Below are 19144 nucleotides of genomic sequence, written 5' to 3'. Positions count from 1 at the left end.
GAGTTTCTTTCTCTCTCTCTCTCTCTCTCTCTCTCTCTCTCTCTCTCTCTCTCTCACACACACACACACACACACACACACACACACACACACACACACACACACACACACCCCATTCTACTTGCTATATGTGTGGGTGCTCTATTCCTACAAATAAAATATCCAAGATTGCCCTGTTATGCGCACAGCATTCAAAGCTGCCTTCAACAACTGAGTCTCTCAGATGCAGTTAATATAAATATTTTATTTTTTCTTTCTTCTCTCCTTTTTGTTTTGTATGATTGTTGTATATTGTATTGTTATGTGGGGTCTGTGGGATTTTAAAGTTTAAACTTATAAACCACCCACATTCCTGCTCATACTACTGGGGTGGTATATAAATTAAATACATTTAATTATACATTGTTCCCTAATAACTTGACATATATTACCACAGTTGCCTGGTTTCAGGGTGCTTGCTTAGCTCTCAGAAATTCTTATGTTTCTTCAGGTCTCCAGAAATGAAATGAAATCTCAGGGAGCTAAAAAGGAGAAAAATTGATTTTTTTTTTCTTTGTGATGACTTTAACTCCAGGACATGCATCATTATTCACTCCAAACCCGTATCAAAACGCAGTAGCTAAGTGCAAAAGCAATTGTATGTGTGGTGAGCACACATTTGTTTGGGAAATACTATAGGAAAACTCTCTCTCTCTCTCTCTCTCTCTCTCTCTCTGTCTATCATACATGAATGCACACATACACGCACATACAGTGGACCCTCGACTTACAGATGGCTCGACTTACAGACTTTTCGAGTTACAGACTTCTCTGGCTGCAAAATTTAGATTCGACTTGCAGCCAGAGAATCGACTTACAGACCAGAAAAAAACCAAAATGGAATAAAAATAGAATAAAAACCACTGGTTATGGGATTAATCAGTTTTCAGTGCATTGTAGGTAAATGGAGATTCGACTTACAGACTTTTCGACTTGCAGCCACCATTCCAATACGGATTAATTCCTTAAGTAGAGGGTCCACTGTACAATTTTGCTGTTCATTTAAAGGAATTCTTTTATTCTATTATTTTACTTGTGTTTTTAATATTGCTCATGTTTGTGAGTTTTTAATATATTTGTTTAATGGTTTTTAGATATTGTAATAATCTATGATATAGCATTTAACTTTTTTTGAATACTGTAAGCTGCCTTTGATCCATTAGAAGAGATGTGGCATATACATTTTTGAATGAATGAATGAATGAATGAATGAATGAATGAATGAATGAATGAATGAATGAATGAATGAATGTGAAACATTATACAAATGGAGGCCCACTCAGAGAAGTCAAGCAGAGAGATTCAGCCTTGTGACACTGGTGGAGCTTTCCACTGCCAGTCCTGAAGAGGATCACAACCGAAAAGCCAAAGCTCAGTGCCTAGAATCTCTGGGCTCCTGCTACAAGAACCTGAGCTAGCTGGATAGAATGAGGTATTTTTCTGCATGAAACCTCTACCAATTAGAGCAGACAATGGCAGCCTGGATGACCAATTATTTTTCGTATCACTGAAATTGTTTTATAAACAAACAAACAAACAAACAAACAAACAAACAAACAAACAAACAAATAAATATTATTTTTAACATAGGGTAACAGGAAGGAAAAAGGGATTGAGGCTAAGGGGAAGAGGAGAAACAATGACATACTAACATCCATTCTATACATATTGCCATATCAAAATTCCAAATTGCTCTTTTTACTATTTTCTGCCTTCCAGATTTAAGTTCTCATTTTAATGCATGTTCTTCAAGTGATGTCTGATTACTCAAACCATTTGTAGAATAAGTCCCATCTTTCAGTTGCCTTTTGTAGAGGACAGTACTTCATCACTTTTGATAAAATGTCCATTTCCGATGTTTCCCGTATCTTCTCTATAAGATCTTCATGTTTCGGTACCATCTGACTTTTCCAGTTTTTGGCAGAAAGAATTCTAACTGCAGTGACTATGTATATAACTATATACTTCTTTGCCTTATCTATGTTATCAGGTATCATACTCAATAAAAACAGTTCTGAGGTTAATGGAACCTTACAAAGCAATATTTGTTGCAGCACAGCATGTACTCTTCTCCAATACTGTTTCGCTACTCTACATGACCACCATATATGATAATAACTTCCCACATGTGTTTCACATTTCCAACATACATTTGATACATCTGTGTATCACTGAAATTGTTGATTTATCTAAGCCAGCACCTCTTTCAAGCTACAGCATTTTTAATGTAAGCCTCCTGAAGCTTAAATTAGGAACTGGCATAATTATAAAGAGTGAACATTAAAAACAGAATTGAATTATAGAGTTAAAAGATCCTGGTGTTGAGCACTATAGAATAGCATGAATCATTCTAACAGGGCACTTTGGTTTGTTGGTTTGTTTAATTACTAGTTAGAAAGGTTAGTTGAAGTCACAAGATTTTATTCCTCTGCATTTCAGGTGATGTTTCAGAGTGACTGTAACACAACCAAGTAATGTGAGGCCCTATTTAAAGCAGCCAATTCTCAAGCATGGCCCTAATGAGGCTCCCTAAATCAAGAAAACTGCTTTTCAATACTTCAGAATGTTAATTAAGACTAAACAAAGACAGATGGTTTGCCTGGAAACACCTACTCTTGTTCTTATCACTGACTGTCAGAAGTGAATCAATGGAAGGCAGCAGGAGCAATTCTGCAATATAGACACAGACTGTTACACAGTTCCTGGGAAAAGATGTCACATTTCAGATAAAAGACTAATCCTAGTGAATTCACAAAAATTCACAGTGGCTGAACTATTGGGACTTTATTTTCCACAACTGCACTAAATAGGAATGAATTTGGGAGGTTATTTAGCAGCTCAAATATAAACAATGACATGAAAACAAAACAAATTGAAAAGATCATTATTACAAGGCTTAAAAGTACTTTTTAAAAAGCTATTAATTTCCATTGCTCATTACGTTATTTGATAAGTAACCCATTGCTGTAGATTATTACATTACAGAGCAAGTTACATTACATTTGAAGCTTGAGGCTTTTTTGTTCCTTTCAGTTAATTTCTTTCTGAATGATGAGAGAATGGTGCAAAATCTGGACCATGGTGGTAGAACTTTTGTCTTAAATGCCCCCTATTATGCCTTAAAATGCCCTTTAAAAATTAATGTTAGATATAACTTGTTATTGCTTTTGTTTTTTCTTGTCTGACAAGCATTACAGCAATAAAGCAATTTTGTGCCTACTATTCAGTTCACTTTATAAATCTAATTTTATTACATTCTTCTTGCCCCCAAAGTAACTATTTAGTGGTAACCATTTTATCAGTAACTTGTTTCTTTTCAAACATCAACTTTATTTGGACCCATTAGCATTCCACCAAATTTTGATTACCTTTAGACTCAAAAGCTTACATATTTTTATGTAACATAATTGGTCCCAATAAACATTCTTGCTTATTTGGAGATCCCCCCCCAAGTTATCAATTGATATATGTTACTTCCTGTTTGTAACAGTTAAATACTGTTTCAATTTGAGATGTGCAGATTGAGGAGGGGATTGGTCACAACCCCCAGAATTCCTAGCTGGAAGTTCTCCTGCAAAACTTATTATTATTATTTATTTGTCTTATTTATAGGCCACCTTTCTCCCAATAAGGAGATTCAAGGTGGCTCACAGTGTTAAAAAATCAGAATTAAAAGCACAATAAATTATACATTAAAATAATTAATCTACAATCGTAATGAAAATTCATTGAATGATTTAAAACTTTAAAAACTCAACTAAAAATACCACAAATTTTCCCCATTCCTCAGCACCATTCTTGGGGGGGATAAGGTTTTTGTGTAAAATAAACAAAAATATAAAATCTCACAGGTAAAGGTAAAGGTAAAGGTTCCCCTTGACAATTTTTGTCCAGTCGTGTTCGACTCTAGGGGGCGGTGCTCATCCCCGTTTCCAAGCCATAGAACCAGCGTTTTGTCCGAAGACAATCTTCCATGGTCACATGGCTAGTGCGACTTAGACACGGAACGCTGTTACCTTCCCACAGAGGTGGTCCCTATTTATCTACTTGCATTTGCATGCTTTTGAACCACTAGGTTGGCGGGAGCTGGGACAAGCGACGGGCGCTCACTCCGTCGCGTGGATTTGATCTTACGACTGCTGGTCTTCTAACCCTGCAGCACAGGCTTCTGCGGTTTAGCCCACAGCGCCACCACGTCCACAACATTCCAAAAGGGGGAAAATGCCACCAAACTCTCATAATCTCACCCAGCAAAGGAAACTTCCAAAATTGTTTGTTCTTACCATGAGAATTAAATAGATTTTCCTCAAGTCCTCAAGTTCTGTCAGGTAGAAAAAACTTGCACATATTCATCCTATTAGAATACATTTCAGCACTTTCAAACATACCAGATACAGTGGTACCTCTTAAGTCGAAATGTTCTTAAGTCAAAGCACCATTTTCTATAGGAATGCATTGAAAACCATTTAATCCATATCAGCTGATTTTTGTTCTTAATTCGAGGCGCTGTTCTTAAGTCGAAGCATTAGTTTCCATAGGATCTAATGCGAAGCCGGTTAATCCATATCTACCACTAGGGGGTGAATTTTTTTCTTCTTCTTTTGATCTAGGTAAAAAAAAGGGCAGGAAAGGTTTTTTCTTTCTTTTCTTTTTTGGTTCTTAAGTCGAGGCTCCATTCTCAAGTCAAAGCAACTTTTTGCGAACGGCGCTGTTCTTAACTCGAGTCGTCCTTATGAAGGGACGTTCTCAAGTCGAGGTGCCACTGTATATGTGGTGCAGAAGTAGTAGGGGCACTCAGGTGCACCCCTATATCCCCTTTTGTCATCTGGATCCTACTCCTTTATGTTATACATGTTGGGGGAAGAGGGTCTGAATACAGTGGGGCAATTCCAGAATCTCATACATTCATTTTTGTAGCTGTAATATTTATATCCCTTCAAAAATGCATTTTAACTTATCAAGATTACTCTGTATAATCTTCCAGAATACACTATAAACATTCAGGAACATTTAAAAACAACAACAACAAATGCCACCCTATAATATCTTACACATAGAAAAGTGACATGGCATGAAAAATAGATGGAAGACTTTCACGCTAAGATGTTACATTTCCCTGGACAGGAAAAACAACAAAAATCAGTACCTCCATCACCATCCCAGACAGTCATGTGACACGCCTAGCACTCATGCTTGCTAAAATCCCAGCAAGTGAGAGCTCACAGGGAAGGGAGGAGAAGAAGGGAGGAGATAGTAGCAATGGCATCCTGTTCCTTGAATCATCACCTGCCAGCCTCCATAATGCAGATACTTCTTGGCCAGCTCTTTGAATAATGACTCATTCCTTGGGACCAAGGCATTGTGGGAAGGCTGGCCAAAACAACTGTGAAGCTGGACTGGTTCATATAACCAGCTGAGAAGTTGTCATGCTATGAAGGTTGGCAGGTGGTGAGTCAGAAAAAGCCCAACCATGTACAGTTGATGGTTGTGCACATGAAACAAACAAACAAACAAACAAAAAGGATATTGCCACAAAAGTATTAAAATGAAGAAATTTTATTGCAGCAGTTTTCGTAGACCTAGTCATACCAAGTGGAAGAACATTTAAGTCATGCATAAACCTCTACCTGCATTGCTGTTCCAAGAAGGCTGTAACACCTGCTTTCCTGGAATATGCAAACTGGTGCTGAAGCAATTCAAGATTACACAAATTAGGTGCTGTGTACGTTTTCTGTAACAAGGAAGGAATCAAGCTAGCTTTCATAGGCTAGAAGCACTGTGAGTTCTCTTTTTGTGATAAATGTCAAAAACAGTGGCTGACTGCAACTTCTGTGATATCGCTTCAAAGCCTTCATTTTCACAACATAATAAGGAATTATATTAGATAGTCACAAAGATTGTGCCAACTGACGTCAAGAATAATTATAGATAGCACATCAAACATTTAGAGGAAAGAAAAAGATGACAGGATCTGACACCCACTCAGAAATCTACTTCATCAAATTGCCATTGTGACTTCCCCCTCCTCAGTCTGTGCATTGCTTTGGTGAAGCTAAAAGGACAGAAAATGAATGTCTGATTTCCTATCTGTCAAATATTCAGACAGTACTGAGAGCAATGTAAAAGGAAAAACTCAGTGAATAAGCTTTAATAACATTAGCCTTTCTTCTGAACAATTGTGATCTGTAAGACCAATTAAGCAATCAGTTTTCTTGTGGTGATTTCCACTGAGGTGTAAAAACAGATAAAAGCTCATACTGAAGGAAAAAAAACATATTTTAGAAGCCAGTTTTTTTAATGATTACACCTGAATGTGCAGTTCAATCTAAAGATAATCAAAACGTATTTGTTCTGAAATATCAAATATTGTAGTGCAGTTTCATAGGGAATATAATTAACTTAAAGAAACCATTTAAATCTCTCCTACATAGTTGTTTTAGGGTTTTAAAAATTAATAAAGGACTTTATGATCAATGCTTTTATATATCTGTTGATGTAAATATAATTGCATTTTCCGTACTCAAGCATATCATAAAGTGAAAAAAATAAATTGTGTCATACTTTCAAATCACCTGCTATAGTCCTAAACTGAAGTGGGACCAACAGCATCTCACTTGGATCATCCTGCACTTATAGATATGGGGAAATACTTTATAAATGATTTTCACTTGGATTTAATTCAGGACATATTGTCCTGAACCAATAATTGTATTCAGGTTTATATCGCCTGTGGAATAATTTACCTCCTGGTATTCGCGCAGCTCCCTCGCTGGGCACTTTTAAGAATCTACTAAAGACCTGGATGTTTCGGCAGGCCTTCTCACCAGATTACTTTTGATTTTCTTATCTTTTATTGTCTTTTTACCTTTAATTGTTTTGTAATTTGTTGTTTTATTTTTATAGTATTTTATCTCTGTTGTAAGCCGCCTAGAGTAGTCCTCCGCGACTAGATAGGCGGGGTATAAATAAATAAATAAATAAATAAATAAATAAATAAATAAATAAATAAATAAATAAATAAATAAATTCTGTTTGTTGTCAGCTCTTCTTTTTATTTATTTATTTAATTAATTTATATGCCGCCCACACTACCCAAAGGTCTCTGGGTGGCATACAACATTTAAAATACAATAAAAAGCCTTCTGGAACAATAAGGTTTTGACCTGGCACCGAAATGTCATCAGTGTCGGCGCCAGACGAATCTTGATCGGAAGGGCATTCCATAGTCCGGGGGCAGCTGTCAAAAAGGCCCTTTGTCTTCAAGCTGCCCCTCTTACCCCCTTAAGGGATGGCTCTTTCAAAAGGGCCCCCTGGCTAGATCTTAACTGCCAGGTAGGCTCTTATGGAAGGAGGTGGTCCTTCAGGTATCCATTTTATCTATATTGCTGTTGATTTAGTGAACCGCTATACTTCTATTCTTTAGAAAAGCCAACTTTAGTGTTTTACTAAAAGCCTTATTCTGATAAAAATCATTAAACAGTTTGAATAATGCTTCAACCATAGTTGCTTACAGTATTTGTAGAAACCTACAAGCTGTTCTTTAAAATTGCATTTATACTACTAGGCTATTTATATTTATTTATTGTGCTCATAACCACTTATATTCATCTAACCCTTTCCTAGGAATGGAAATTGTCACTTTCAATTCTTTGTTTGGGTGTCTTGTTCACGCTGAGACAACCTAAATCAACAAAAAAGACAAATGTATTGAGTATTCTTTCTGTTCATATGTTTTTTGGTTGTTCTTTTTAGTGGCTTGTCTCTTTTCAGTCAATTTTTTTTTAATTTTGGGTTGCCTTCCCCCCCCCCCCCCAATTTCTCTCAAGTAGGGATACAAAGAATACTCAATCAATTCCTCAACCTTTTTGATTTTGGCTTTCCATAAGACACCCTCATGAGGAACTGGACAGCTCCATGGGACTGTTCTCCTCTAGCTGAGAGCAAGGCTCAGAGTCTCACTTCGCCATTACAGTCTTTGGGATGTGCAGAAGGACTAGCTGATTGCCAAGAAACACCAGCCCACCCAAGACTGCTGAAATAATAGCAGTCATCTCTGTGCTAGGAGAGGCAATTGTGTTAGAGCATGGTTAGAGCATGTGGGAGAAAAGTATGTTTGACATCGACTTTAAAAAGTGACTACATAATATACATGGAAGCATTGACATTTTTGCCTCAAAAGTGGTTTTTATGGTTGGAAAGTGAGGTGTTTTACTTGGCTGAAAGTGGATTGTTTATTTTAAATTCCTTGTAAAATTGATTCATTTTGAATCATTTTGGCATAAGCCAGCAACTCTGTTGGTATGAATTGTGCCTGTGAGGTTTGCCACTCACTAGTATGCTTTCTCTTTTGCTATCCCCAGCTAGTGGTTCCTTGCTCCCTCCCTCCCTCCCTCTTCCCCCCTCTCTTTCTGTATGTGTGTGTGTGTGTGTTTGTTTGTGTGTGTGTGTTTGTGTATGTCCCTCATTCACAAGCCTAGAAATACTGATCTGGTCAATGTTTCTGGTCTATTTCAGCCCCGGCATCCCGGCTTCATCCACCTGGTGTTTGTGTGTGCGTGTGCGCGTGCGTGTGCTCTGTGTGTGTGTGTGTGTGTGTGTGTGTGTGTGTGCGCGCGCGCGTGTGTGTGTGCATGTGCATGCACCAAATTGCAAGAAATTAAAAAATATTAAAGCTAACAGTACAGCAGTGGAGGCTAATTGGTGTGAGAGGTAGCCAGCACGGGAGCAGATAGGTGCAGCGATTCTAAAAGCCCATGTAGCCCCATCAGCCAACATACAACATAGTTTAAAAATGGATTAAAAGTTTTCCCAAGAGAATACACACATTGACCCAAAATCTCTGTGACTACTGTATGACTTTAAATCAACTTCAGAAATCAATACATTTTCAAAGTGTAACCATGCCCTTAGTCAAACAGTCTATTAGCCCATTTCAGCAAAACCAAAAACACTGTGACATCGAATTATTCCATTGTAAGCATTGTACCTGGCAGCAACAAGGGATGACACCATGCAAGTGAACAATTTGTCATATGTATTGGCAGGGTTCTTCTTTTCCTGCGGCACTCCAATCTGAACAGAAGCTTGGGCTGCCCATCCCCACCTCCCCCAGCAGTCAACCATTCATTGGCTGTGCGGGGAGAATCCCCATCCCTCCTCGTTAGAGTGGTCAGTTGTCAGACTGAGTGGGGACAGACAGCCTGAGCTCCTGCCCAGATTGGAATGCCATCAGAGAAGAAGGACCTTGGTGGTGCACAACACAAGGTCAGTGGCCCAGCTGTTCTGACTGTGTCTGGTGAGTGGATGTGCGACAGCAGTGGTGCCATGCCAGGGAATTTTGTCATCAGGGACCACACTGATGTGGCCCCATCTCTAATTTTAAACAAACAGTGATTCTTTGACTGACATCCTGTTTCATAGTTCCGTCTGCACCTTGGAAATGATGTCATTGGCAGCAGTAGTTTTCTGCTAATTAGAGCTTTCATGTTGCAATTTTTGGAAGAATTCAGCTCACTGCACAATGCAATGAATGTGCAATTATCTTCAAACTGCAAAATATTCAATCAGTGACAACCTGCTGCTGTTGCTGTTAATTCATCACACAGCCAGATCCACGCACCTACTCAACAGGATTTCAGGCAATGCTTTACAAATCACCGTTAAATTTGCCTTAAGTTGGCACATCCACAACTTAAGGACTGTAGCTCCAAAGAAGTAACTTTTCTGGGCTCTGGAGAATGCTAATGTTACTTCATGTCTGGTGGTATCAGCTATAATCCAAACATATAATTTTTTCCAAACTCTATTCATCCTCGATTTTGACTTCAAGATTTTGTATTGTGAACCAATGCAATCTATACCTTACCCTTCCAAAAGGAGAAAAACAACAAGACTTTAAATATAGAGTGTTCTCCAAAGTTAAACTGCAGGATGTGTTTCTGTAATGTTACCTTGTGTGAATGGGTTATGATCCTGCTTCGGTGATTAAATCTACTTCCCAGCAACAATATGTTCTAATTATCCAGTATAGCTTGGAAAATGAACTCATTTATTCTCACGTCTCACAGTTCATTCTTTCTAAAATGACTGGCAAACATCTTAAGAGTGGTGATAAAAATTCTTACTCATTTGCACCTATTCATGTGGGAGCAAGTTGTTAAACTGCTGGATGAGTATTTGCACATACTAGAGATGTTCACATAATTTCCCATTTTTTAATTTAAATTGCATACGACAGAGCTTCTATTAAAATGCATGGGGTTAAAATTGTAAACAAGATGGTCAACTCTCAATCTTACGTTAACATATTGTTATCTACTGCTTCTTAATTTCTTGCTGTGTTTTGTAAAGCATTTTCTAAATAATCAGTTTGGGCTGAAAACTTCGCATGCTTTGGTTGGCATAAGGCCCATCAGATATAATGATTATTTCTTGTGAGAAGGGATGTTGCACCAAAATGTAACTAAATGAGACTTGGCTCAAATCCAATTGGGAAAAAATGGCATGCATAAGGTAATGATGTGGTATTCACCCTCTCCTCTCAGCTCCTTTCTGTACAGTTGAATGTGCAATCAGTCACGCTCCTGGGTTTATAATCACTGCAATATCAGGTGTGCAACAATGGGGTTCTGGATGAGAGGAATTTTTTTTTTAAAAAATAACTATTTAATTTATATCTAAACAATACAAACTGAAAAACATTAACAATCTAATAGATAATTAACAGAACAAACAAACAACAGCAACAGCAACAGCAACAGCAACAACAAAACAACAACAACAACAACAACAACAACAACAACAACAACAACAACAACAACAACAACAACAACAACAACAACATCTAAACATCCCTATAGGTTGGAAATTTCACCATCATCTGGTTATTGACGTATCTGCAAGGGGATTCCGGTGAGCACTAGTTTGCTATAAACTAATTTTCCCACTAAGTTCCTGTCTTTTTCTCAGCCCAGTTATATATCAGCTTCCAGCTTTGCTTTACAAAGTCTCTTGGCTGATCCCACAGTGCCTCTGAAAGCATGTCTAGTTCTGCAATGTCCAATAGCTTCTTTAATAACTCATCCATTGTTGGTATTTCTACATTCTTCCATTTTGGGCCCAGAGTAACCCAGCTGCTTTGAATATATACAGTAGACTATATTTTATTTTCTTGTCATTAATTTCTGGCATTATATTCAGTAATAACATTTCAGGTTTAAAATTTAATTTTTGTTGTACAATCTCTTTTACCATTTCCCAAACCTGTATCCATTTTTATTTTTATTTTTTGCTTTTTCACATGACCACCACATATGATAATAAGTCTCTGGGTTATTATTTTTTTACACTTCCAACAAACATTACTGTTACATTCTGATATTTTTGCCAACCTTACAGGGATAAAGTGCCATCTATGAAACATTTTAAGGACATTTTAAGATTCACTGGCTTAATCATTTTATGATTCTCTTCCACATCTTTGTCCATTCATCAATATCAATATTGTACTCAAAATTTTGTGCCCATTTTGCCATTGCCTCCTTCAGCCTCTCATCCTACAAGTTGTATTCCAGTAAATATGTATACAGTTTTCAAATTATTTTCTCATTAGTGTAAATGCATAGTTCATCCACCTGGACCCTCCCCTCAAAAAGCCCATAGTTCTGTCCTTTTTATATCTCGATTCTAATTTCAACATTGACCACCAATCTGTAGTGAGACCCAGTTTCTCTAGATCTTGTTTATCTTTTATATTCTGATCTTTAGTTAATAAGTATTTATATCTGGGTAACACTCCCTTCTGATTCAATACTTCCAAAGTGAATGCTTCTATTGGTGCTACCCATTTTGGAATTTTCTTGTAGGTTTGTGATTGAAATTTTTGCTATACTAAGCAGAGCGCCCTCCTCAGAATATGTTCTGCAAAATGTGATTGTTCTCTATATTTCTCATACCACACAAATGAATGCCAACCTATTTTTAGATCATGACCCTCCAATTTCAATAATCTTTGATTTTCTACTGTTATCCATTCTTTTATCCAGATGATGGCACATGCCTTATAATATAATAGCCAATTCGGTAGTCCTAAACCACCTCTTTCTTTTAAGTCTTGCAATATTCTAAGTTTTATTCTTGGTTTCTTGGCCTTACATACAAATTTTGAAGTCAGGCTGTCCAGATCCTTGAAGTATTTATAATTTAATAAAATTGGTAAATTTTGAAATAGAAATAACAGTTTTTGGTAATATCATCATCTTTATTGTCAAGATTCTTTCCATCATAGAGGTTTGTAGCTTATTCCATTGTTCCAGGTCTTTCTGAATTTCCTTCTGCATTGTAAGATAATTTTTTTTGTAATGATAACTCTGTGCTTCCTTGAAATTAGTTTTCATTGCCAGTCTTTCCACATCTTCTTTCTTTATGTTCTTAGTCATGAATTTCGTTTTTTAATAGTTTATTTTAAGACCTGCCACAGCTCCGAATTCTTCTATAGTTCTCACTAATTCTTCCAAACTGTCCAGAGGATTTTCTAGTATTATTGCTATATCATCAGAATATGCTTGACTTAAATTTTTTTCAAATGCTTAGTAGTATGTTTCGCCAGTCTCTGTGGCCGTCACAGAGATCCCGGCCACAGAGACTGGTGAAATGTTAGGAAGAACAACCTTCAGAACACGGCCAAAGAGCTCGAAAAACCCACAACCATTCCTTTCCTTCCTTAGCCAATATTTCATCAAACATTGTTTTTATCTCTCTTTTTTATTCTGTATGCTAACCATCTTCCTGGTTTGTTGGCATTTCCAAAAAAAGCCTTGCAAATTTAGTCCCCCCCCCATTTCTTCTTGTTCTAATAAGTTAATTTTGTGTTGTAATATGTTTATGTTGTTTATTAGGTACTTAGCTGTAGGTGTTTTCTTTAATTCCATTTCTTCTTTCTTTAGAGATGTTATTAGACCATCTCAATTCAGCACAAGAATTGGAGATTGTTCATGACTTTGTGTACCTTGGCTCAACAATCTCTGACACACTCTCTCTGGATTTTGAGCTGGATAAACACATTGGGAAAGCAGCTACCAATGCTCAGTATTTCTCTTCCACATGCTCCAAGATGTTTCCTGGTTTCCATGTGGTTCCTGGGAAAATTCTGTGATTGGATGAAATATCAAAAATCACCAGGACAAAAAAAAAGTATGGTGCATTTTACATCCCTATGTTATAATATAACAAACAGTGAATAAAGAAAACCCATAATATAGTATACAAAACAGGCATAGGCAAATCTGTCAGTTTTTAAGTCTCAAGCACTAGAATTTTCTGAAGCCCAGTTTTGTTTTTGTTTTATTTGGTTTTGAAAATCTCTCTAATGCCGCCCAGATTCAGTAGTACACTCATCTACAGCACAGGAAAAACCATGAAGGTTTTAAGGCCGAAGAAAGAGTTTGTATTCCCAAGTTGGCATTAATAGGTTGAATACGCAGGTATTTAAGTATAGTTCTTAAGGACAGAGGCTTGGACCTGGGTGGATACAAATAAGTGTTCACTTTCCCAACTTCTTTCTTTCTTTCTTTCTTTCTTTCTTTCTTTCTTTCTTTCTTTCTTTCTTTCTTTCTTTCTTTCTTTCTTTCTTTCTTTCTTTCTAAATCTACAGTTATTTGTATCCAATATATGAAGACATTTGTGACTTTTATTAAATTCTTGTAAAAACCGTCTGTAATGAAATTCTCACTCATCTCCGATAGTAAGTAGCATCACAAAAGAAATTTGTTATACCTTTTTGGCACTGAATGAATATCTCAGTGGTTCATTTTTCCTGGAATGCTAGTGACCCTGTATATCATTCCTCCAGGCCATTAACCTGGCCTTGAAGTCTTAGCTTCATCAAAATAACTTTACAGTGCTCATGACTTTATTGAAGGTTAATGAACTTTTGGGGGGGTTGCATCACTAAACAGATGGTAGATTGAGGACATACATCACAGAATACACATTTTTCAGAGTAAATTGATAGATATACTTGGCTGAAAGAGGAAGAAGAAAGGTTACTGTTGAAGTTAAAATGCTTCTTGTATCACTGGCAAGATTATACTGTTCCTGTATGGTTAGAGGCAGATACAGCAAATTGCATTTACACTAAAGTTTTCTCTGTGATTGGGCATTTTTTGTCTGACAATGGGTCATAGAAGCCAATTATCTCTTCCAACTGATAAACAGTGAGATTCACTCACTGCCATCATCTTTGACTGGAGTGAGAAATGGGAGAACTCTCTCCAGGAAAGGGCAGAGTGAAGGCTCAGAGTATTGAACAAAATATAAAAACAGTTGCACCACGTCTTTGACCTGTAGCAGAAACGCCGAGAGCCTTTTCACATGTCATCACTTATTTACATCTCAGACAGAGTGCTCAAGTGGTAGCCAACAAAGATATGAAACAGAACAGTGGGAAAGAAATGCATTCAGTACTTTTCTCTGCAGGCAAGGCCTAGGGCAAATAACCACATATCAAAGCCCTGTAATCACTACTCTGTATCAGCCGAAGCTTGTAATAATCCTGTTGTCTCCTGCATGCATTAGTCTTGCAGCAGAAACCTTGCCTCCTAAAAGATCAGTAAATAAAGCTGGATGACAAGGAATTGGGGGGGGGACTTGCATACAAAACAAGAAATATGCACATTATCATTGTTGAACATTTCTATAGAATGCAACCTCCTGCGTTTAAGATGATTACAGCACATTGGTCAACATAATCTCTCCAGAATTCTTATTTCATTTTGAAAAAAAGAGACTTACTGATGCATCAACTGATAAGAGATGGTCTTATCAGTTGATAATAAGACCCTCCTAAGTGTCAAGTTATCTCAATTTTTTCAAAGGATTGGTTCTCCCTCTTCTGTATGATGCAAATTTACCAAGAAACCACCATGTCTATTCCAAATTCATCCCACAATATTGTTCAAAGTAAAGTTACTGCAGCACAGCATAATTATAAAAAATACTCCCTGATGGATGTGCAAAGACCAAACAACATCCACATAAAAATCTATGAGGCTGTTCTTCTGGTTTGGACACTCAGCTAATACACAATACAGTGGAACACTGAGCTATTATGCAGCTTTCTGAAACCCCTCTTTTTCATTTTAATTTCAGAACAGGAGACTCTCAAAATGTTGGTTATTTAATGGGTAAAAAGATTTGAGGTTATACATATAGAACCACAGAGGTACACATAGTTGCAGACATCATCAACAGCAATATGTTGTCAATTCCTACTTATGGTGATCTCCCCCCCCCCACCCTGCATGCTTGCCCATTCCTTAGGTGATGCATGCTTCCCCTACCTCCCCAGTGCAACTATCCACTATTACCTTTTGCAGCATGCTCTTCCCTCTTCCTCCTCCTCCTCCTCAGTCAGCTACCCACTGAGATGTGGAGGTGGGGCAGGGATGATGGAGAAGGTGGAAGAGGGATGAGCATGCTGCAAAAGGATAGTGGGTAGTTGCATTGGAATGGCAGGGAGGGAAACACATGTTGCCCAAGGAATGGGAGAGCATGAAGAGGAGGCAGGATAGGGATATGAAAGCAACATTTGGCTAAACTAAACTAATTATCCTGCTGATATTTAAGGAAAATATTGTTAAGAGCCGTGGTAAGCCAAAGTTGTATTTTGTTATAACCTCCTTTAGATGCATAATAGATATATCCATACAAAAGCAGCACCATAACTTTCTAAAAAATATTTTTGAAATCAAGCCACATACTACTAGGCATGTGTACTGAAAAGTGAGCTCCAGTAAGTTCAGTGAGGCTTACTCTCAAGGAAATGTGGTTTAGCATTACAGAGAAATAAAGCATTGTTCTTGTATAATGCTAGATCTTCAGCCATGTACTCAAATAATCTAACTGTGAAAAGTCACACGGAATAAATAGTGGTCCTTAAGAATTACATTCTTTAGTCCACAAATATTTTTTCTTTAAGTCAATGGAGCACAGAGATTTTTCAATACATCTTTTTGTGATTCTTTCCTGTGGATTATGGAAACTGAACTTCCAGCTGGCACACACAATATACTCTCTGGCAATAACAAGAGAATGGATTAAATTATTTTTAACCAGCCTCAAGGGCAAGCTTTTGATAGACCTAAAAAGGAATGAAATTTCTTTCTAATCTTTTTTTCACTGCTCTCTAGGAAGCACTAATGCTTGTTCTCTTGACAATGCAGCTTCCATGTTTGAAATATTTCTTCTCCTTTCTTCCCTTCCTCTTACTTGGACTTACTTTTTTTTGAGGCACCTAGTTTTCTACTACTCCTTATATGCTACATATTCCCCATCCACCTGATGGGGTGCAACACAATGATATTTTTATACGTCTGCCAAAGAAAAAGAAAGCAACATGAGAACTGGAAGGAACAGTTACTAACACTGGGAATTTCAGAAGAGGTAGCTGTGTTAATCTGAGCTAGCATATAACATGAATAATAAACCAACCAACAAAAATCAAGATAAATATGTTGTAGCACCTTAAAGACTGACTACTGTATTTTAATGTGAGCTTTTGTGGACAGATTCAATTCCTCATACATAAGAGTGGGACTACGTGGCAAATATTCATACATTTATACATGGCCCTCATTTGAGAGATTGTGTTTGGGCACAAGTGGTTGACCTGGCAATTTTAAAAACCTTGTGGATATTCATTTACACACCCAGGAAGCACTACCATTGTTTACAGAACAATGCTTCCTGGGAAGGGAACTCGATATCAACGGGGGTAGTACAGGTCATTGGCAGGTGTGGAATGCCCATTTGTGGGCACAGTTAACTCTGAATTGGTGAGAGCTGTAGGACTGACATGATTAAGCTGTAGCATGCCATGTTTAGAGACTTCCTTCTGAGACAGTTTTGATTAATTTTGCTCAGGGTCATTCAGCAGTCTAAAGTGTCTTTGGTTGCCAGGTTTAAATCTCTCTCATTTGTTTGCATTTCAGGTGTGTTTCAGGGACGTGGTGGCACTGCGGGTTAAACCGCAGAAGCCTCTGTGCTGTAAGGTCTGTAGATCTTCAGCTGTAAGATTGAATCCATGCAACAGAGTGAGTGCCTGTCGCTTGTCCCAGCTCCCGCCAACCTAGCAGTTTGAAAACATGCAAATGCAAGTAGATAAATAGGGACCACCTCGGTGGGAAGGTAACAGCGTTCTGTGTCTAAGTCGCACTGGCCATGTGACCATAGAAGATTGTCTTCAGTCAAAACGATGGCTCTATGGCTTGGAAACGGGGATGAGCACCGCCCCATACAGTTGAACACGACTGGACAAAAATTGTCAAGGGGAACCTTTACCTTTACCTTTACCAGGTGTGTTTAGACTGGAGGTACACCATCCAGTCTAAATTATTGGTTTAAGTAATAGATATTTCAAGTTTATCTACAGTATTGGTACCAGTATTAGATGTTTCTCCTTTTCTTTTTGTTCCTAAAGGGGAAAAGAATAACACTTTTGATTGCTTTTTCTTCTGAGATGGTTTAAACAGTGTTGGGAAGGAAATCACCAACAACTTACAACCCTGTCTTGTGATGTCGATAAATTCTGAGTTGCCTCGGCTCACATATGAGGCAATATGCCAGATGGAACCTGGTAACTAAGGGATTCAAAGTATTCGGAACACTCCTCAGCATTAAACAAAAAAACCTGAATCTTTACCCATTCATTCATTGAAAATTTTCTTATCTTGTTTTTCTTGTCCTACGTGTTTGGCTTTTCCAGCAAACCTTTTCAAACTTCCAGAGTTCCGTGTTAAAATATAAGAGCCCCAGTATTCAGCAAGAAAATCAGTCTGTTAGTTACACGCTACAAAGAAATTCAAATGGGGATTTTCACAGTGTATATCAGCTTGAGATTCCTGGGAAAAGATAGTCTTGGACAAGATGATGAATACTGGTAATTTCTTCTACCTGCCTGCCTGCCTGCCTGCCTGCCTGCCTGCCTACCTACCTACTTACCTACCTACCTACCTATCATCCCTGTACCAATTATTCATTTAAGTTGGGGTTTAAGAGTTCTGGCAAGACCAATATACTACAAAATTTTATTCAACTCTTTGCTCAACTCCTATTTAACAGCAAGGATTTTTTTTTTAAGTGGGAAGTTACTTTTTTGCAGAAAACACACATTTGCATCTTTTGTTGTGTTTGCATCATATGGAAATTGTTATAGTAGTGCATAGCCACCCATGAAGGATAGATTGTTACATTTATATCTGTTTTTAAGTAGAACAGTACCATTAATGAGAGGGGCAGATGTTGGCAAATGTTCTTGTTTCTGATGACAGCAACTGTATTGGAGCAGCCAGTCTCTTTCCACCTGGCCACATACCAATTTTTGCTTGTACAGTATACCACTGGGAGATAGAAACATAAGGTTCATGAGTACATCTGACTGCCAAAGGGGAAGTTTATGTCAGCCAAGCACTGGGAGACCCAATAGCTTGTTGAGTGGGTGGGAAGGGATGTTTTTCTTGTTTGCAAGCAAAGAGATTCACCACCTTATTTATCTAGGGTTTTCCGTAAGAGATGGTACAATAAATATTGCTCATTCCTATGTTGATTAAGCTATTTTGACAGATGGGACTGAAAATTCCACAAAAAACACCAAGCCCAATTCTAAAATAATATATTAATTAACCCATTCTTTGCAGACTTTTTGTGACAGCCAAAATCAGATGACTGAGATGAATGTCTTATTCTGTATAATGGTAAAGATGAATTTAGAGAAGTTACTTTCTTGGGCTCTGGAATTTGCATTAACAACAACAACAACAACAACAACAACAATAACAACAACAACAACAACAATAACAATAATGATAATGATAATGATAATGATAATGATAAACGTAGCAGCAGCGATGTTTGTTTTTCATGACTTAATTTTTTTCTTAAAATGCTGGCTGAAATCCTGTTGCATGTGTAAGGCAAATGTGTTTTAAAGTGTCCCTTTTCTTAATTCATTTTGTGAACTGCCTTTGATGCTGTGCTGGGAGAAAGATGGGATTAAAATAAAATAAAATAAAATAAAACAATTCCTGAGGTTTTTTGTATAGTCTTGATC

Source organism: Pogona vitticeps, chromosome 5 (assembly GCF_051106095.1).
Source record: "Pogona vitticeps strain Pit_001003342236 chromosome 5, PviZW2.1, whole genome shotgun sequence".
Classification (NCBI taxonomy): domain Eukaryota; kingdom Metazoa; phylum Chordata; class Lepidosauria; order Squamata; family Agamidae; genus Pogona; species Pogona vitticeps.
The sequence above is the reverse complement of the archived record's forward strand: the minus strand, read 5'-3'. Positions refer to the sequence as shown.